Below are 22,383 nucleotides of genomic sequence, written 5' to 3' on the forward strand. Positions count from 1 at the left end.
TTCCAGTATACACGTACAAGGTGTAGACATGAAGCAGTCAGCTCTGGGCAAGTAAGAAGAGGGAGAGGACTCTTTTGGATCATACCATTGTATGTTGAAATAAATTAAAGCCAACCTTGTTTAGATGATATGTCCAACAACATTAGAGGACCCCCTTTTGTGTTTAAAGTCTTGCTTTTGATCTCTATTATTGAATAAAGAAACATTACCAATAGTCTTGAGAGAACATACTCAACTGGAGTCACTAGTGGAGCAGACTGGATTTGCACTCGTAGGTCACCCAGCCTTGGAAGGTAGAAACTTGGCTTTCTCCCCCTTGTATTCACGGGAGCTGGAGATCCTTGTAGATGTGACGCATGTTGCAGGTCTCCTGGACTTATCACCCATAGGAATCAAGGAATTTAGAATTCATTTTGATGTCAGGAATGTTGAAGAGGCCATAGCATATGTGTATGTGTGTGTGTGTGTGTGTGTGTGTGTGTGTGTGTGTGTGTGTCTGGACATAACTGAATTTAATAGGATCTGATTCACACATGTGTACACAGGATGTGAGATTATTTCCTAAGAGGGGGACCCTCAGAATGTGGGGAGTAGGGTGAGGAGATAACAGGATGAAAGGTGGCAGCCAGGTAGGGGGGATAGAGCTAGGCAGTGTGTGTGTGTGTGTGTGTGTGTGTGTGCATGTATTGATGGGAAGAAGAAAGTTAGCTGAGCAGCAAAGTAGAGACAAGTGCAGAGCACCACTTTATTCTCTATGGAAATAGGAAAGAGTCTAAGATTTGATTCTTCTTTCTCTCTGGACCAAAAAATCGTCTGTAGATTGCACAACAGAGGCATACTAAAGGAAGAACTGTACAGGTCATGAACCATCAGAGAAAATGCTTTTTAGGAGATTTTAGACACATTGTTCTCATCAATTTCTTAGGGTTTATTACCTTTGTGGCATTACTGGAAGTTAGAAGAGAACACTCTTATGTTGGGATACAGGAAAAATCTCTTTCCCATGTAAGTAGTGAACATGACCTGGTTGTCACTGGGGAACAAAAACCAGTGCGTGCCTACCTTTACTTCTGACAATGAGGAGGACAGAATCTGAACAGAGTAGGAACCTGGGAACACCCACGGAGATGTGAAGATCTGGAGTAAGCCCTGCTTACAGTGGGGAAACAGGTTTGGAGAGCTTAAGTAACTTGTGCAAAGTTGAATGTGGACTAAAGCACTGAAGATTGTCCCGTGGACTTCCAGATTCCTTGCAAAGCCTTGTCCTATAGTCAACTGATAACTGCCATATTATCTACGTAGCCCTCTGGCCATCCTATTGCTGCAGGAGCTCCTTCTGCTCCTTCAGCCAATAGCCACTGAGATACCAGTCCACTGGGGTGTGGTCTTTATCTCTTTAAAAAAACAGCGTCAGCCTTGTGCTTGCTCTCTTGCTTCAGGCTCTACTTCCGGCTCCTAAACTCCTTCCCTGATTGCACAGAGGGCTGTTGTCTGGGACGGTGATCTGTAAGTTTTTCCCCTTTAAATAAATAACCATTCCATTAACCATAATTCCAAACTGGTGTGGGATTGTTTGTGACTTTCGCCTTCATCTGGCACCCAAATGTTTGGTTTTAGAACTTCCCCTTCCCCCTGCTTGGCTGCCTGCTGCCAGCTCAGCTTGGCATGAGTCCTCCCTCAGCCACGGCCTGTGCCCTGTGCATGGAGCCAGGAACAGAATGCTGGGAGAAAGAAAGCAGAGTCAGGCAGACTCCATGAAGCTCCGGCCCTAGATGGACGTGGGTTATAATCTTCCTGGTAAACCATGACCCCATGATGATTCACAGATTATTAGATATGGGTTAAAGCAAGATGTGAGAGTTAACCAAGAAGAGGTTAGATATAATGGGCCAGGCAGTGTTTAAATGAATACAGTTTCTGTGTAATTATTTTGGGTAACGCTAACTGGGTGATGGGAGGCAGCCCGTTGCTTCTCATTACAACAAGTGGCGCTCCAACATGGTAATGAACTCCACATAAAACCTGAGAGAGCTTAATTTTAAACACAGAAAAAAAAAACAGAGTTTAACACAGCTTTTTGCTGTTTGCTAGGGCGTGCTGTAGAGAGATTTCCTGATTCAGCCAAAGCATCAGAAAAAACGCAGCTTCCTCAGTGCGAACTCCCTGTATATAGCATTTCAATGGCTTTTATGGGACTCAATGTTTCTGTTCCCACTTGGGGTCCGGAAGAAACTTCTCTGAGAGTATGCCTGCACTCCCCGCCTGGGCAGACTGTGGGATTAGGCTTAGGCAGGAGGGAGAGCATGGCGGATTTCTGCCACCATACAGAGAGATGTTTCTAGGCTGCGCAGTGGTCTGCCTGGCAGATTAGGCTGTAACTGAGATAAAAAGCTCATTCTCAGAGTTAAAGTGTTGAGTGTGGCTCCTACCTGGAGGTGGGAAAAAAAGCCGCACAGTTTTAAAACGCCAGCTTTCTGGGCTATGCTCCTACTGCGACCTCTGTCTCTTGCGGCAGACAAAGAATTTGGATGGGGTTTTGTGAGTAAAGTGCTAAGGCTTGCTTGATTGCAATGTGGACTGCTGTGTGCCTGGAACTGTGTTCGGCTCAGGGGCACCAAATGGCTCTGAGGCAGGAGTGGCTGCTCCACGCTGAACTGTGCTGATCACAGGCAGGAACTGTCATAATTATCAGAATAACAGCGCAGTTAAGGTTTAGACTGGGTAGGAAATAGACGGTACCGTATTTTCCCTACATGGCATAACTTAAGTTTTTAAGAAGTGCTTAGCATTTTAAGAAGTGCTCCTGGACAGTAAAAAAGTTACAGGCAATGCAATAGGACAGATTCAGACATAAAAGACCTCTAAATGGGTCATAGTGTTAGACATACATAGGCTTGGGAGAGAGAAGAAAAAGAATATAGAGAATAAAGTTAATGCCTTAAAAAAGGGTGAAGTCTTTAAAGAGACAAAGTACAGATAGTTATAGATTAAAAGAAATAAAGAAAAATAAGCCATGTAAAAATGGAAAATTTACAGAGAGTTTGGATTCTGTGTATTGTGTTTTCTTTGAATTTTTTGACTGCGAAGGAGCTAAATACAGAGAGACATTTCATTGCGTGGTCTGATAAGTTAATCCAACATGTGTATTGTAAAGCTGTCTTGACTTCAGAATTTGGATCTAAGGGATATGATGCTTTGGAAAGGAGGTTCTTCTTTTGTTTTCACAGAGGATGAGACCCTGTGGATTGCTTCTATCCCAATATGGTATGATAGACCACACCCTCCTGAAAGGTTGCTGTGAACACTCTCAAAAAATTACTTCACTCAACTGCTGACTGAGATGAACCTGGCACATAGAATACACCATAAAAGACCTGATTAATAGTGCCCCTATACATCAGGAAGAAGTTTGGAGAGAAATAACTATGTCCATATTTCCAGATATTGTTTATAAATATTCTTTTACATTTAAAGGGAGATATGATATAGATATGAATAATTTACATTGATATAAATTTTACTCTATTGATAAATTTAAGGTCAATTTTGTTATATGTGTATGTATTTCTGATCTTAATTAAGGTATTGTGATTGTGTAGTTCATTTAAAAATGTAATATATAATTAAGAAATATAGGTTGTTAATAGATAATAATAATAGTCTAGCTTTTAGTCATGTTAGTTGGATTTTCTGGATATATAGAGATATATTTCAGTTAGATAGTCATTCTTCATATCTTTCAAAGACTAGAGAATATGGCATTTAATGTTTTAATAACTTAGGGTTTTTCATGACAATGAGACACATCTGCTCCTGACAGCACCCATCTACTTCAAGAGGAAGATGGGCATCGAAGAGGCTCCTTGTGGAGTTGGTTAGCCATTTGGGCAAGAAACTGCTCTTGCCTGGACTGATGCATAAACTGGACACGAAGAATCCACAGAGAGAGGACTGCTAAACTTGCCTAAAGGTGAGATGGTCTTTCAGGGTTCCTGATTCATGAAAGAGACATTCTGCAGGATACAAAAGAAAGCGACTGGCTCTCTGCTCCTCCCTGTTCTAGAGACAGCTGCTTCTTTTTGTGCAGTGCCAGCCTCATTCCAGAGACACGATGGTGAATGTCGGAGTGAACGGATTTGGCCGTATTGGATGCCTGGTTACCAGGGCTGCCTTCACTTCTGGCAAAGTGGACGTTGTTGCCATCAATGACCCCTTCATCAACCTCAGCTACATGGTCTACATGTTCCAGTATGACTCCACCCACGGCAAGTTCAAAGGCACAGTTAAGGCTGAGAACGGGAAGCTTGTCATCAACAGGAAGACCATCACCATCTTCCAGGAGCGAGATCCCGCTAACACCAAATGTGGTGATGCCAGCGCTTAGTATGCTGTGGAGTCAACCGGTGTCTTCACCACCATGGAGAAGGCTGGGGCCCACTTAAAGGGTGGGGCCAAAAGGGTCATCCTCTCCGCCCCTTCTGGGGATGCCCCCATGTTTGTGATGGGTGTGAATCATGACAAGTATGACCTGCACCACCAACTGCTTAGCCCCCTTGGCCAAGGTCATCCATGACAACTTTGGCATCGTGGAAGGACTCATGACCACAGTCCATGCCATCATGGCCACCCAGAAGACTGTAAATGGCTCCTCTGGGAAGCTGTGGCGAGACAGCGATGGCGCTGCCCAGAACATCATCCCTGCATTCACTGGCGCTGCCAAGGCTGTGGGAAAAGTCATCCCAGAGCTGAACGGGAAGCTCACAGGCATGGCCTTCTGTGTTCCTACCCCCAATGTGTCTGTCGTGGATCTGACATGCCGCCTGGAGAAAGCTGCCAAGTATGACGACATCAAGAAGGTGGTGAAGCAAGCATCCGAGGGCCCACTGAAGGGCATCCTGGGCTACACTGAGGACCAGGTTGTCTCCTGCGACTTTAACAGTGACTCCCACTCTTCCACCTTCGAGGCTGGGGCTGGCATTGCTCTCAATGACAACTTTGTAAAGCTCATTTCCTGGTACGACAATGAGTTCGGCTACAGCAACAGAGTGGTGGACCTCATGGCCTACGTGGCCTCCAAGGAGTAAGAAGCCCACCTTGGAAGCCCTCCGCTGCTGAGCAGTCCCTGTCCTAACTCAACCCTTGACACTGAGCTCTCCCTCATAGTTTCCATCCCAGACCCCCAGATAGCAGGAGGGGCTTAGGGAGCCCTACTCTCTTGAATACCATCAATAAAGTTCACTGCATCACCTCAAAAAAAAAGTGACTGAACTGCTTTTGAAATTCTTGCTTCATGGAAATGTCTACTGGATACTATGGGCCTAAAGGCTGAAGATGGATGCCCCAATGGCACAAAAAAAGTTTGGGTGATTGTCCAGGCAACGAGATGTCTCTGTCATTTCTAGAGTTTGAAAGTTGCTTATTTTTACAACTATCCCTTTCCTTTTTTCTCTCCAAATCCTCCTGTATATATATATTTCAGCCTTAAAAAATGAAACTGTATCATAGAACATGGAGAAATCAAAATGGGAGCCACCTCAAAGTGTGCTTTTCACGGTGCTGTGCATACCAGCACAGGGAAAATTAATCATCAGTCTCACTCACCTATGACCCCTTCAGCCTACAGCAATACAGCGATATCATGTGACCTGACATGATATGTGTATTAGATCAATAGTGGCAGGAACATTATGAGAGCAACCCACCACTCTCTGATAAGCTGTAATGCCCACTACATGATTTTGAATACATACCTGGTACTGTTAAAGGGCTAAGAACCTGAAACTCAACAAGTCATAGGCACCAGGGGACAACCCAATACTATTATTATGCTAAATAGGCATAGTATTAAGATGACTCTAATAACTTATTGATAAAGCCATAGATCAGAGCATCTCTCAGCCTTCAAAGAACTTGAAGTAGATGGCAGTTAACACAGAGATCCTCAGCTATTCACCACGGAGGGCATTAGAGACCGGAATGTTTAGTCCTTAATGTGACATATGCATCCTTAGTTTTCCCCAAGTTTCAGGGGAAAGATTGTAAGAGGTGGTGGATTACATCAACAAAACAGGGGTTTCCCAACAAAACTGGGGAATTACACATAGCTTCAAGCGGTTGTGATAGCCAGGAGCCAGGACTGCACCATGTCTTCCATCTTCTATACATTGTGAAAGAGACTATAGAGTTTTACGCAGTGGAACATACCCCTCCCACAACCAGCAGATACATCTTCAGAGCATGAAGAAAGGATGGATACCCAACACTATTAGTCCTGGGCTACAGGAAGTGTTTAATTGCTGTAGTGTCTGTGCCCAAGCAGGTCCTTTTGTCCAACTGTTGGTCTTTGGGTATGTCAATTCTAGGTACAGCAACTTAATAAAAAGCTGCCTGGGAAAACCTTGTGATGTTTTAGGAAAGATTGCCTAAATCTGGTTGCATTAACTAAAAGTCTTTAGAAGCAAGTAATGATACCCGGGGCACAAATGTTTTATGCATGTTTATATTTGATTACGTATCTGTGAGGATACATATCAAGTAAGTGACTTGAACACACTGAGTGCCAAATAAACAGTAAATGTACTTCACTATTTTATATTTTTGCCACCGGTGAAAGCACTGATCACACAACCAGTATAACTTATTTGATCCAAAGGCCAATGAAATAAGTAGAACTTCTTGGTAGGAGGAACATGAATGTGTATCATGTTATTCAGGATTGGATGAACACTCACTGACATCTGGCTGGTTCAACCTGGAGGCACCTGAAAGGACATTGATATTTGACATGGATTCCAGCATTCCATACTGTGCTTGATGAACTGACTGAATAGGGAATTTCTTATGGGGTCCAAAGTTGTTGACAGAGGTTTCTGTCCCACCCAGTCCTGCAGCTGTTCACTCTCAAAGAAACACTCAGAGACTTACATCAATTGTAAACTAGTTGACCTAGTAGCTCAGGCTTCTTACTAACTCTTATATCTTCCAGTAACTTATAATTCTTGTCTGTGTTAGCTACGTGGCTTGGTACCTTTTATCAGTGAGGCATTCTCATCTTGCTTGTTCTTGGTCTGGGTGACAACTGCAGACTGGACTTTCCTCTTCCCAGAATTCTCCTATTCTGGTCACCCTGCCTATACTTCCTGGCTTCTTGTCAATCAGCATTTTATTAAACCAATACAAGTGACAAATCTTTACAGGGTACAAGACCATTGTCCCACAGCACAAAGTCACCTATCCTTTGAACATATTTATTTATTGGTTTTTGGAGACAGGATTTCTATGTGTTGCTTTGAACTATGTCCTGGAACTAGCTCTTGTAGACCAGGCTGGCCTCAAACTCACAGACATCCACCTACCTCTGCCTCCCAAGTTCTGGGATTAAAGGTGTGTGCCATCCCCGCCCAGGTACATATCAGTTCTTCCAAAAGTTGAGCAGTCAATGTGGTGCTATCAGCCAGAAATTAAGGTTCCATATGCTGAAGAAATTGTTGCTACAGGAAAGTAAAAGGTAGGGTCAATGCTAGAGGGATTGTTTCAGCTCTGGATGCTGGTCAACTGGGCTCTTTACTCAGCTCTCTTTCCTGCCTTCAGAGCCTTGTTTGAAATGCTCTCCACCTTCCCATTTTAATTCTTAAAATGTCTAGACTAGCTTTTTCCCAGAAACATCTCTTAGAGTGGAGGATTGGATTCTGTGCCATCCATTTCACTTAGCTTGATTGGCTTAATAACGTTAAGAAGAAACATATTTGATCATGCCAAAATTATTCTCTTTTGCAATGAGGATGATTGAAGGCCAAGAGTATCCTGGAGTGTTTCCAAAAACAAAGTAAAAGTTTATTTATTACAGGATTTTATTTATTTATTACAGGATAGATTTATTTACTTATCATAGGATTTGTTGAAGGGTGAATTTTAAATTATCCTTGCTCTGTAACAACAGCTCACACTGGACTATTTGGCCAAGTTTATGTATTATGAGCAGTGTGGCTCTCTGTGCACTTGTTTCTAATGAAGACTATCTGGTGGGGAGCTGTTCTGTGCACTGTTGGAGGTGTAGAAGTGTCACTGATCTCTATCCCTCAGATTCAATGACTATGTCTCACACCAACTGTGAGAAGAAAGTCCAAACATCCTGAGGATAGGAGGGAAGGAGCAAACATTTGGACTGAGAATAAGAATACTAAATATTCACTGATCATGAGAGCAAATTGGTAGTGAAAGTTCTTTTGAAATGGTTTGATTTTCTGTAGTCTTTTCAGTTAAATATATTAAAAGAGGTATACATTAAAAAAGGACAAACTTGTATATAAAAGTAAGTCTGTTGCCAAAATGTAATGTGAAGTCCAATTGTCTTCTAAATTTTTATGTTTATGTTCATAATTTAGGGCTATTTTCAGTCTTGCTTAGAAAGCTGTCTTTTTGCATTAGACAACAGGTACTGCAGAGACTCTGAACTGGCCAAGTCATTGAGAATGGTTACTGGTGAATGTTCAGCTTTAAATGGGACATATATGACATACTCCTGGAGCCAAGAAATGTCATTTAAGAGGGAGCTTAAAAATGTATAAAATGGAGAAAGGGGACTTCCCTATAGTTCACAGTCTGCAAGTCTTGGCATGATCACTGCAATCCTGCACTCTGAGCAACTATGATTTCCTGCACACGACTGACCTCTGACCATTCTTTCAAGGAAGGGTTAGAAGCTTAGGAGGTCCCTCCTCTCCCTGAAGATTTGTAGGCAGTTAACAGTTGCTGAGGGATGAGGCTTATGAGGCCACATTCCTCTATCTGGGGGCTAGAGACGTTTACTTCAAAGTGTAACCACTAGTAAGGTGCTCATTCTTCTTGTAAATAACCTCTCCACTCACACAACTTTAGGTAGCCATAATTAAATTAAATTTTAGAAGGCTTGATGACCCCCCCCAAAAAGACATGAAAATTGAAGTTGTACTATATTGGAAGTTTGTCTGACCTCTCCAGACACTAGGAATACAAGCATATGCGATCAAAACACACATACTAATGATATAAAATAAATATTAATCTGAATTAAAAAAACAAGAAAGAAAACAATAATGTGAGGACTGGATGTTCACTGATATAGCACTTTTTTAATAAGGCCAACATCTTGGAAAAGTTACCAAAGCTACTAAATATTACTAACATCAGAAATGATAGCATAATCTGCATTGTAAATCTCATGCAACTCATTTAAATATCTCCTCAGCATAAGGATCCTAGAATTAGTGCCAAAAGAAAACCAAAGACCTAATCCATCAAAGTCCATATTTCTGGGAAGGTCTCTAAATGTACTAACCTTGCTTTTTGGCTTCTGTAGTTCCACTTCTGGCTAACTGTTCTTGTTAATAGAAGTATGTTAACCCAGGATAGGGTTTTTGTGCTTTAAAGATCACTCTGAGAAAGGCTCAGGACAGCACTGAGATTCCAAACACCCAGCATAGTTGGCGCCCTAATAAAGATTTTCTATTGACTTAAACCCATGTCTGAGCAGTCTTCTCTGGTGAATACCCCACAACATTTCAGGAGGTTCTACCGAGATCCCGAAGACCAGACCTAAGACACTGGGATCTCAGAGCCCCTTGGAGTGAGGAAGAGTGCAATGATCAGGGGACTCCTAGGGGTGAACAGCCTGAGATGTTCCAGGTCCCAGGGCTCCCTTTGATCAATAGCTGCCTAATGCTTCAGAGGTGTCTGACACCTCCACCCCAAAAGGAAACAAATTAGAAAGTTACCTGGTCTGTTACCCCCAGAGGTGAGTCTGGTTAGGGTGACTTCTGATTGGAGACATAGGAGAGGTCAGACACGGCTGCTGATCCAGTGTCCAGGATCCACGTGAGACATCATGAGGTCCCCCCTCCCCCGTCTGTTCAGATAAATGTGTGGTAGTCACCCCAGGTTGTCTTTACTATGTATCTCTCTCTGTGTGCATCTCCGTGTGCATTTCTCTATGTGTTTCTGTCAGTCCTGTTTTCCTGCATTGACCAGTAGCTTCCTCTGGTGTGAGAACCCCACCCCTATTTGAGTTTAAGACATATTCCTTCTTTTTAGTATCTGATTCCTTTTGGCTCTGTCAGGTTGTCTGCAGTGGCGGATCTACCCTCCACCCGTCCCACTCCTAGAGCTCCTGTTTGTTTTGTCACTTGATGACATCTCACAGTCCTAGGTTGTCCTGGTCCCTGTGCAAAGTTGGGGAGAAGTCCAGGACCCCCTGACATCTAAGCAGAACACATACAGGGATAGGGGAAATAGTTTTTGAAGGCGTGCATTGCTTCTGCTCTCCTGCCTGCTTTGAACAATCCTGTGGAATGGGAAAAAAGGAAGTTCCACTCCTTCCTTTTTCATGATCAACCTATGAGCTCTATAACTGGAAAACTCCAAACTTCCATGCTTCAAACAAAGCATGAAACCTTCCTCCTGACCAGGCAAGGCGGGGGGTTGCTGCTGGACAATGCAGTCTGGACAGAATGGGTTTTTCCTTCTGTCCAAGACACATCAAGGAGACTTTAAACAATCTTCCCTAGGTCCTTTTTAGGACATTTAAAGACAGCTGCTAAAAGTATTTCCTTTGTCACCCAGTTGGCTCCAGATATTAGAAAACAGTTATAAAAGTTAGTAAAACGTAAAGGTGCATGTCAACCCCAGCTATAGGTATTCTATAGGTAGTTCAAAAGGTTCAAAACAACAGAGAAATGACTGGGGCAAGGCCTTTTGCATAAACTGAAAGACACCAACACCTTCTCTGGTAATGAGATAAAGTTAGCAGACACCCAGAAAAATTTTAGTGTCTTACCTCTGTAAGAAGAATATCTCCTAGCTGAAAGTTCTGCTTCTAATCCAAAGATACAGTTAGACTATCTCTTAGACTGACAGTGAAGATTCCTGGGGTTTTGGGCAGAAATCAAGCCCCAGGACTGGCCAAACACCAAGCTCCTGTAATTGTTCAACTAAGCAGTTAACTACCCCATCCATATTAAACAATACCCAGTGATACCAGATACAAAAAGGGGAAATTGATTCCAAATTCTGCCTTGGAGAGATAGGCATCCTGGACACCCACCACTCACCCTGGACTACATGTCTCCCACCTGTGAAAACCTGGAACCTCTGATTCTCATGAGTCTGATTCTTTCAGAGAAACATGTATGTACTGTCTAGGACCTGAAGTATGCATTCTTCAGCCTCCCATTGGCACAGATGAATCAACCCCTCTTTTCTTTTAAATGGACAACCCAGATGGAGGTTCCAGTGAACAACATACCAGGACCAAGTTGTCCCAGGGTTTAAACAATCTCCAATCCTGTTTTATGAGACACTAAGTGCTGACTTACTGCCCTTCTGTCAGAAGTTTCCTGGGACCATACTCTTTCTTTTTTTTTACTCTTTTTTAATTGATTTTTATTGAGCTCTACATTTCTCTCTGCTCCTTTCCCTGCCTCTCTCCTCCCCACTCCAACCCTCCTCCAAGGCCCCCATGCTCCCAATTTACTCAAGAGATCTTGAATTTTTCTACTTTCCTGGGACCATACTCTTACAATATGTAAATGACCTCCTCCTAGCCTCCAAAACCAAAATAGATTATAAGAGGGCCACCGAGGGACTGCTGTAAGACATTTTACAGAATGTCAGTTAAAAAAGTCCAACTTTGTACATCAGAGGCTACCTATTCTGGCTGCCAGCTGAGGGGAGGCAAAAGGAGCCCGTCTCAGGGTAGGATTGTTGCCGTCCTTCAGATCCCAACTCCAAAGACTAAGAGATAGGGTCGAGCGTTCCTAGGTACAGCTGGATATTGCTGCCTCTTGACATAGCAAGACCTCTATATACCAGCAAACAAAAAGGGGGACACTGAGCCCCCATTGTGGACTGACACTAAACAAAGGTATTTGGAGCCTTAAAAACAGCTCTGAGATTGTCTGGGAAGTCCTTGGCCCAAAAACAGTTCCTGCTCCTGCACCCAGAGGAGTAAGGTCTCTGGAAAGGAGCACAGGGCCCCTCCAGCTCCTGCTGCAGGGGCTTCTTTGTCCTGCAATGCATGGGCACAGGAAACCACTTCCTAAATATAACCCCAGTAGCACAGACACTTAAGAGCAACAATAAATAAATGGGAACTCCTGAAACTGAGAAGTTTCTGTAAAGCAAAGGACACAGTCAATAAGACAAAAAGGCAACCTACTGAATGGAAAAAGATATTCAAATGAATATGGTATGTCCTCACTCATTAGTGGATACTAGTCAAAACAAAGGACATTAAGCCTATAGTTCATGATCCTAGAGAAGCTAAGTAATAAGATGAACCCAAAGAAAAAACATATATAAATCCATCTCAAAATTGGAAGCAGACAAGATCTCCTGACAAAATTCAGAGCATGGGGGTGGGAAGTAGAAGGAATGGGAGAAGGGGAATAGGAAGGAAGAAGGGGAGGGTTGAGGAGAACTTGAGGGACTAGGATAGTCGAGTTGGGAGAAGGACAGTTATGAGAGCAAGGAAAGAGATATCTTGATTGAGGGAGCCATTATAGGGTTAGCAAGAAACCTGGCTCTAGAAAAATTCTCAGGAATCCACAAGGATTACCCCAGCTAGGACCATAAGCAATAGAGGAGAGAGTGTCTGAACTGGCACTGCCCTGTAGTCAGACTAATGATCATCTTAAATATCACTGTAGAACCTTTGTCCAACAACAAATGGAAACAGAGGCACAGACCCACATCAGAGCACTGGGCTGAGCTCCTAAGGTCCAGTTGAAGAGTAGAAGAAATGAGAATATGAGTAAAGAGGTCAAGACCATGAAGGGGTCATCCGCTGAAACAGTTTACCGGAGCTAATGGGACCTCACCAACTCCAGCTGAATTGGGAAGGAACAAGCTTAGAACCAAACTAGTCCCTCTGAATGTGGTTGACAGTTGGAGCAGACTGAGGGGCCACTGACTGACAGTGGCACTGGGATTTGTCTCTACTACATGTACTGGCTTTTTGGGATCTTATTCTCTTTGGATGTATACCTTGCTCAGCTGAGATGTAGTAGGAGGGCATTGGACCTTTCACAAAGAAAAGTGCCCTACCCTCTCTGAGGATTAGGGGGGTGGGGTAGGAGGGTGTGTGGAAGGAATGGGAGGATGGGAGAGAGTAGTAATTTGGACTGATATTTTTTTTGAAAGTAATTTTATTAAATTATAAAAGTTTCCATTTCCGCCCCTCTTCCCAACACCCTCCCACTCCCCCCCCTCTCCTCCTCCCTCTTTGTCCCTTAGGGCAGTCAGGGTTTCCTGCCCTGTGGGAAGTTCAAGTTCCTCCCCCCTCCCTCCAGGTCCAGGAAGGTGAGTATTCAAACAGAATGGATCCCCAAAATAAAGTATATGCAGAGGAAACAAGACTCAGTGTCATAGTCAATGGCTTTTCAGAAAGACTTCGGGCCAGCCACATTCAGAGAATCCGGCCAAATTCCGAGAATCTGGTTAGATCACGTCCTCATTCAGTCCCAGTCCAACTGGCCTTGGTAAACTCTCATTAGATCCGTCCCCTTGTATCAGTGGGTGATAGCATCCCTCGCAGTCCTTATTTCCTTTTTCATTTTCTTCCTCCTTCTGCTCCTCATTTGGACCTTGGGGGGCTCAGTTCGGTGCTCCAATGTGGGTCTCTGTCTGTATCGCCATCCATCGCCAGATGAAGGATCTATGGTGATAAGCAAAATATTCATCAGTATGGTTATGGGCCAAGGCCAGTTCAGGCACCCTCTCCTCTGTCCAGAGAACAATCTGAGGATCTCTCCTTGGACCTGGGATCCCATATATAATCAAGTCTCCTGTAAACCCTAAAATGACTCCCTTAGTTGAAATATATTCTTCCCTGATCCCATATTCATCCTTCCTCCCTCCCCCCCCCATCCCGGTCCACCGAGCTTTCCCCATTCCTCCCCTACTCCCTTCTCTCTAACCCTCTCCCCTTCCAACAACCCTCCCACCCCCCCAATGCACCTGAGGTTACCTGGGACTCTTGTCTATTTCCTACCTCCTGGCGGATAGCTAAATAATCTTCATCAGGTTCGTCTTCTTATTTAGCTTCTCTAGGATCACGAATAATAGGCTCAAAGACCTTTAATTATGGTTAGAATCCACTTATGAGTGAATACATACCGTGTTCCTCTTTTTGGGTCTGGCTTACCTCACTCAGTAAAGCGTTTTCTATTTCCATCCATTTGCATGCAAAACTCAAGATGTCATTGTTTTTTTTACCGCTGAGTAAAACTCTAATGTGTATATGTTCCACACCTTTTTTAACCATTCTTCTATTGAGGGGCACCTAGGCTGTTTCCAGGTTCTGGCTATTACAAATAGTGCTGCTATGAACATAGTAGAACAAATGCTTTTGTAGTATGTTAGGGAATCTCTAGGGTATATTTCCAAGAGTGGAATTGCTGGGTCCTGAGGGAGGTTGACTCCCAGTTTCCTGAGAAACCGCCACACTGATTTCCACAGTGGCTGCACGAGTTTGCATTCCCACCAGCAATGGATGAGTGTTCCCCTCACCCCACATCCTCTCCAGCATAGGCTATCGTTGGTGTTTTTGACTTTAGCTATGCTGACAGGTGTAAGATGGTATCTCAAAGTGGTTTTGATTTGCATTTCCCTGATCGCTAAGGAGGTTGAGCATGACCTTAAGTGTCTTCTGGCCATTCGAAGTTCATCTGTTGTGAATTCTCTGTTCAGTTCAGTACCCCATTTTTTAATTGGGTTAATTAGAGTTTTAGTGTCTAGTTTCTTGAGTTCTTTGTATATTTTGGAGATCAGACCTTTGTCTGATGAGGGGTTGGTGAAGATCTTCTCCCAGTCAGAAGGCAGCCTTTTTGTCTTACTGACAGTGTCCTTTGCTTTACAGAAGCTTCTCAGTTTCAGTAGATCCCATTTTTTCATTGTTTCTCTTATTGTCTGTGCTACTGGGGTCCTACTTAGAAAGAGGCCTCCTGTGCCCATATCTTTTTTTTTTTTTTTTTTTTAGTAAATTTTATTAAATTATAAAAGTTTCCATTTCCACCCCCCCTCCCAACACCCTCCCACTCCCCCTACTCCCCCTCCTCCTCCCTCTTCGTCCCCCAGGGCGGTCAGGGTTTCCTGCCCTGTGGGAAGTTCCAGTTCCTACCCCCTCCCTCCAGGTCCAGGAAGGTGAGTGTCCAAACAGACTGGATCCCCAAAATCCATTATATGTAGAGGAAACAGGTCCCAGTGTCATAGTCAATGGCTTTTCAGAAAGACTTCGGGTCAGCCACAGTCAGAGAATCCGGCCAAATTCGGAGAGTCTGGTTAGATCACGTCCTCTTTCAGTCCCAGTCCAACTGGCCTTGGTAAACTCTCATCAGATCCGTTCCCTTGTATCAGTGGGTGATGGCATCCCTCGCAGTACTGACTTCGTTTTTCATGTTCTTCCTCCTTCTGCTCCTCATTTGGACCTCGGGGGGCTCAGTCCCGTGCTGCAATGTGGGTTTCCGACTGTATCGCCATCCTTCGTCAGATGCAGGATCTATGGTGATAAGCAAAATATTCATCAGTATGGACATGGGCCACGGCCGATTCAGGCACCCACTCCTCTGTCCAGAGAGCAATCTGGGGGATCTCTCCTTGGACCTGGGATCCCATATATACTCAAGTCTCCTGTAAACCCTAAAATGGGTCCCTTAGTTGAAATATAATCTTCCCTGATCCCTTGTTCATCCTTCCTCCCTCCCCCCCCATCCCAGGCCACCAAGCTTTCCCCTTTCTTCCCCTACTCCCTTCTCTCTAACCTTCTCCCCTTCCATCGACCCTCCCTCCCCCCCATGCACCCGAGGTTACCTGGGACTCTTGTCTATTTCCTACCTCCTGGTGGATAGCTAAATAATCTTCATCAGGTTCATCTTCTTATTTAGCTTCTCTAGGATCACGAATAATAGGCTCAAAGACCTTTAATTATGGTTAGAATCCACTTATGAGTGAATACATACCGTGTTCCTCTTTTTGGGTCTGGCTTACCTCACTCAGTAAAGCGTTTTCTATTTCCATCCATTTGCATGCAAAATTCAAGATGTCATTGTTTTTTACCGCTGAGTAAAACTCTAATGTGTATATGTTCCACACCTTTTTTAACCATTCTTCTATTGAGGGGCACCTAGGCTGTTTCCAGGTTCTGGCTATTACAAATAGTGCTGCTATGAACATAGTAGAACAAATGCTTTTGTAGTATGATCGGGAATCTTTAGGGTATATTCCCAAGAGTGGAATTGCTGGGTCCTGAGGGAGGTTGACTCCCAGTTTCCTGAGAAACCGCCACACTGATTTCCACAGTGGCTGCACGAGTTTGCATTCCCACCAACAATGGATGAGTGTTCCCCTCACCCCACATCCTCTCCAGCATAGGCTATCGTTGGTGTTTTTGACTTTAGCTATTCTGACAGGTGTAAGATGGTATCTCAAAGTGGTTTTGATTTGCATTTCCCTGATCGCTAAGGAGGTTGAGCATGACCTTAAGTGTCTTCTGGCCATTCGAAGTTCATCTGTTGTGAATTCTCTGTTCAGTTCAGTACCCCATTTTTTAATTGGGTTAATTAGAGTTTTAGTGTCTAGTTTCTTGAGTTCTTTGTATATTTTGGAGATCAGACCTTTGTCTGATGAGGGGTTGGTGAAGATCTTCTCCCAGTCAGAAGGCAGCCTTTTTGTCTTACTGACAGTGTCCTTTGCTTTACAGAAGCTTCTCAGTTTCAGTAGATCCCATTTTTTTCATTGTTTCTCTTATTGTCTGTGCTACTGGGGTCCTACTTAGGAAGAGGCCTCCTGTGCCCATATCTTGTAGACTACTTCCCACTTTCTCTTCTATCAGGTTCAAAGTGGACGGATTAATGTTGATGTCTTTAATCCATTTGGACTTGAGTTTTGTGCATGGTGATAGATATGGATCTACTTTCATTCTTCTACAGGTTGACATCCAGTTATGCCAGCACCATTTGTTAAAGATGCTTTCCTTCTTCCATTGTATACCTTTAGCTCCCTTGTCGAAAATTAGGTGTTCATAGGTTTGTGGGTTAATATCTGGGTCTTCTATTCGATTCCATAGGTCGACTTCTCTGTTCTTATGCCAGTACCAAGCTGTTTTCAATACTGTAGCTGTGTAATAGAGTTTGAAGTCAGGGATGGTAATGCCTCCAGAAGTTCTTTTATTGTATAAGATTGTTTTGGCTATCCTGGATTTTTTGTTTTGCCATATAAACTTGATTATTGTTCTCTCAAGATCTGTGAAGAAGTTTGATGGGATTTTGATGGGGATTGCATTGAATCTATAGATTGCTTTTGGTAGAATTGCCATTTTTACTATGCTGATTCTCCCAATCCAAGAGCAGGGGAGGTCTTTCCATTTTCTGGTATCCTCCTCAATTTCTTTCTTCAAAGACTTAAAGTTCTTGTCAAATAGGTCTTTCACTTCCTTGGTTAGGTAACCCCAAGATATTTTATGCTATTTGTGGCTATCATGAAAGGTGATGTTTCTCTGATTTCCCTCTCTGCTTCTTTATCCTTTGTGTATAGGAGGGCCACTGATTTTTTGGAGTTGATCTTGTATCCTGCCATGTTACTAAAGGTGTTTATCAGCTGTAGGAGTTCTTTGGTAGAGTTTTTGGGGTCACTTATGTATACTATCATATCGTCAGCAAATAACGAAAGTTTAACTTCATCCTTTCCAATACGAATCCCCTTGATCTCCTTATGTTGTCTTATTGCTATTGCTAGAACTTTAAGCACTATATTGAAGAGGTATGGAGAGAGTGGACAGCCTTGTCGCGTTCCTGATTTTAGTGGAAAGGCTTTGAGTTTCTCTCCATTCAGTTTGATGTTAGCTGTCGGCTTGCTGTATATTGCTTTTATTATATTTAGGTATGATCCTTGTATCCCCAGTCTCTCCAACACCTTTATCATAAATGGGTGTTGAATTTTGTCAAATGCTTTTTCAGCATCTAGTGAGATGATCATATGGTTTTTTCTTTCAGTTTATTTATATGATGGATTACATTGATAGATTTGCGTATGTTGAACCAGCCCTGCATTTCTGGAATGAAGCCGACTTGATCATAATGGATAATTTTTCTAATGTGTTCTTGGATTCGGTTTGCCAGTATTTTATTGAGAATTTTCGCGTCAATGTTCATGAGTGAGATTGGCCTGTAATTCTCTTTCTTGGTTGTGTCTTTGTGTGGTTTTGGTATTAGGGTAACTGTAGCTTCATAAAAGGAGTTTGGCAATGACTCTTCTGTTTCTATATTGTGGAATACATTAAGGAATTTCGGTATTAGCTCTTCTTGGAAGTTCTGGTAGAATTCTGCATTGAAACCATCTGGTCCTGGACTTTTTTTGGTAGGGAGATTTTTGATAACAGCTTCTAATTCTTCGCGACTAACAGGTCTATTTAAATTGTTCACCTGTTCTTGGTTCAACTTTGGTATATGGTACTTATCTAAAAAAATGTCCATTTCTTTTACATTTTCCAACTTTGTGGCTTATAAACTTTATTAGTAAGATCTAATGATTCTCTGAATTTCCTCTGTGTCTGTGGTTATGTCCCCCTTTTCATTTCTGATCTTATTAATTTGCATGTTCTCTCTCTGCCGTTTGATTAATTTGGATAGGGTTTTGTCAATCTTGTTGATTTTCTCCAAGATCCAGCTTTTTGATTCATTGATTTTTTGGATTGTTTTTTGTGTTTCTATTTTGTTGATTTCAGCCCTCAGTTTGATTATTTCCAGTCTTCTAGACCTCCTGAGTGAATCAGCTTCTTTTTTTTCCTAGAGCTTTCAAGTGTGCTGTTAAATCTCCAATGTGTGCTTTCTCCGTTTTCTTTAATTGGGCACTTAGTGCTATGAACTTTCCTCTTAGCACTGCTTTCATAGTGTCCCATAGGTTTGAGTATGTTGTATCTTTGTTTTCATTAAATTCAAGGAAGAGTTTAATTTCTTTCTTAATTTCTTCCTTGACCCAGGGGTGATTTAGTAGTTGACTGTTCAACTTCCATGAGTTTGTTGGCTTCCTGGGGGAAGCATTGTTGTTGAATTCTAATTTTAATCCATGGTGATCTGACAAGACACAGGTGGTTACTAATATTTTTTTGTATCTGTGGAAGTTTGCTTTGTTACCGAGTATGTTGTCAATTTTTGAGAAGGTTCCATGAGCTGCAGAGAAAAAGGTATATTCTTTCCTATTTGGGTTTAGTGTTCTATAGATGTCTGTTAAGTCCATTTGATTCAATACCTCCAATAAATCTCTTAATTCTCTGTTTGGTTTCTGTCTGATTGACCTGTCCATTGGTGAGAGAGGAGTGTTGAAGTCTCCTACTATTAGTGTGTGTGGTTTGATGACCGCCTTGAGTTCTAGAAGAGTTTCTTTTACATATGTGGGTGCCTTTATATTAGGAGCATAGATATTCATGATTGAGACTTCCTCCTGATGAATTGTTCCTGTTATGAGTATGAAATGTCCATCTCCATCTCTTCTGATTGATTTTAGCTTGAAGTCGATTTTGTTAGATATTAGAATGGCCACACCCGCTTGTTTCTTAGGTCCATTTTCTTGGAAAACCTTTTCCCAACCCTTTACTCTGAGTAGGTGTCTGTCTTTGTGGTTGAGGTGTGTTTCTTGTAAACAGCAGAATGTTGGATCCTGTTTTCGTATCCAATCTCTAAGTCTGTGCCTCTTTATATGTGAATTGAGTACATTGATATTAAGTGATATTAATGTCCAGTGGTTGTTGACTCCGGTCATTTTTTTTTTTAGGTAGTAGAGTGTATGTGTTTTCCTTCTTTGATTTGTGCTTGTGAATGGTCGCTAGATGTTTGAGTTATTGTAGGCAGTGTTGGAAATGTTGGATTCCTTCGGTTGTGATTTTCCTTCTAATATTCTTTGTAAGGCTGGATTAGTAGCTACGTATTGTTTAAATTTGTTTTTATCCTGGAATATTTTGTTTTCTCCGTTGATAGTGAACGATAGCTTGGCTGGGTATAGTAGTCTGGGTTTGCATCCATGGTCTCTTAGTTTCTGCAGTACCTCTATCCAGGACCTTCTGGCTTTCATGGTTTCCATAGAGAAGTCCGGTGTAAGCCTGATAGGTTTACCTTTATAAGTTACTTGACCTTTTTCCTTTGCAGCTCTTAATATTCTTTCTTTAATCTGTATGTCTTGTGTTTTGATTATTATATGGCGAGGGGATGTTTTTTCTGATCCAGTCTATTCGGTGTTCTGTATGCTTCTTGAACCTTCATAGGAATATCGTTCTTTAGGTTGGGAAAGTTTTCTTCTATAATTTGGTTGAATATATTTTCTGGGCCTTTGATCTGCAGTTCTTCTCCTTCTTCAATCCCTATTATTCTTAGATTTGGTTTTTTTTATTGTGTCCCAGATTTCCTGAATGTTTTGTGAAGAGAATTTGTTGGATTTGCCGTTTTCTTTGACCAGAGCATTTATTTTCTCTATAGTATCTTCAGAATCTGAGATTCGTACTTCTATCTCTTGTATTCTATTGGTTATGCTTGATTCTGAAGTCTCCGTTCGTTTACCTAGGTTTTCCATATCCAGCCGGTTCTCGGTTTGTGTTTTCTTCATTGCCTCCATTTCAGTTTTCAATTCTTGAACTGTTTCCTTTACCTCTTTGATTGTTTTTTCTTGGTTTCTCAGGGTCTCATTCACGGATTTACTAATTTCTTCAAACTTTTTGTTATATTTCTCATCTATTTCTATACTCATTTCTTCAAACTTTTTGTTATATTTCTCATCCAATTCTTTAAGGGAGTTATTCATATCCTGTTTAAGGGACTCTATTGTTTTCATAATGGCACTTTTTTCCAGTTCTTCTGGGTTAAGGTATTCCAGTCCTTCTATTGTAGGGTCCTTGGGATCTGGTGTTTTCATGTTGTTTTTCAGATTGTTGGATGAGGTCTTGCCTTGGCATCTGCCCATCTCTTACTTCAAATGCTCTCTATTGGAACTTCTGGTACCGTGTCAGGTTCCTTTCTTGGGCAGGAACTTCACTGATAGAATGCCCACCTTTCCTCAGGCAGGCTATTGAAACACAGGCACTCCCTCTTTCCGAGATGCGCTTACAATGCAGGCCCAGCTTGCAAGGCAGGTGAGCTGGGGAAATTTTATGGCCCCAGGGGGAAGGGAGAAATATAGGATTTCGTACCTGAATGGGAGCTGGGATGGCAGGCGGGAGTGGGGAGCCAGCACTGCAGGGTGACCTGGGCGTCTATGGGATCGGGGAACGCCCAAGCTCCTCCTCACCGGGACCCTGCCACGGGCCCGAAGCAAACTCACCCCTCCGATGGCCCTCTGCTAGAAGTCAGGGCCCCTGCTGGTCAGGAATGTGGCTGGGCTGGCACCTGGTCCACCTGTCTTCAGGGAGGCCTTTAAGACCCAGGAACTGCCTCCAGCCGGGATACGCCTACAGTCCAGGCCCAGCTCACAAGGCAGCTGAGCTGGGGAAATTTTTTGGCCCCAGGGGGAAGGGAGAAATATAGGAATTCGTACCTGGATGGCAGGCGGGAGGGGGGAGCCAGCACTGGGCGTCTATGGGGTCGGGGAACGCCCAAGCTCCTCCTCACCGGGACCCTGCCACGGCCCAAAGCCTGGATTGATATTTTTTAAATAAATAAAAGAAAATAATTGACACAAGCAATTGTGTATATATGGTAAAACAGTAGAATTTTAATCCATGCACATGCTTCTTTTGCTGTGTTCTTTGTGTGTGGGGGTCCTCTGTGACCACCACGGCCAACAGTGTCAACCCGAGTGAGGTTAAGAAGGAAGTCTAGTTCAACAGACTCAACAGCCAGTGCTGGTTCCGACCCTGGGCAGTGTACTTTTAACATATTCAAACACTGTGAAAATTTGGAAAAATGTTTCCTGATGATAATTAACTTGATCTTGTGCTTAGGACACGATTAAATAGAAACACTTTTCTAAGTGCATGCGACCTCTTCCAAAAAGATTGACAGAGAAACAATGCTCAAGGTGGGTGTCTAGCATAAGTGAGATACACTTAAGAATCTGGGGAAGCCATGTATGGTCTGGTATTACATATAGCACAGAGGTCACCAGAACAATTAAACAGATTCATTCTCAGAGTCTTCTGGGCATATAAAGATTATACATCTTTCTTTTAAGAGATATCACAGCACATTTAACATTTCGACTTTCCCTAGTGCTTCTCTGTGAGCATAAGTGTCTCTGTGCCCCTAATAGTTCTTGATTCTTTTCCTTTGAGATACAGTGTAGCTATTATGTTAAGCTGACAGGAAAACCTTGATCAGAAAGGATACTCCTACTCCAAGCTGTTAAGTAGTCTGGGGCTACAGTCTAATGCTG

The 22,383-nt window shown here is 42.7% G+C and overlaps 1 pseudogene across 1 annotated transcript; it reads left to right on the forward strand.

Moving 5' to 3' along the window:
* Positions 1-1,438: 1,438 nt before the first annotated feature.
* LOC148117501 (glyceraldehyde-3-phosphate dehydrogenase pseudogene) lies at positions 1,439-9,496 on the forward strand (annotated as a pseudogene). The gene is made up of 2 exons (XR_015736942.1): positions 1,439-1,506; positions 3,783-9,496. The product of XR_015736942.1 is annotated as a glyceraldehyde-3-phosphate dehydrogenase pseudogene (transcript).
* Positions 9,497-22,383: the final 12,887 nt, after the last annotated feature.

This window comes from Myodes glareolus, chromosome X (genome assembly GCF_982192425.1).
Source record: "Myodes glareolus chromosome X, mMyoGla1.1, whole genome shotgun sequence".
NCBI classification, from domain to species: Eukaryota; Metazoa; Chordata; class Mammalia; order Rodentia; family Cricetidae; genus Myodes; species Myodes glareolus.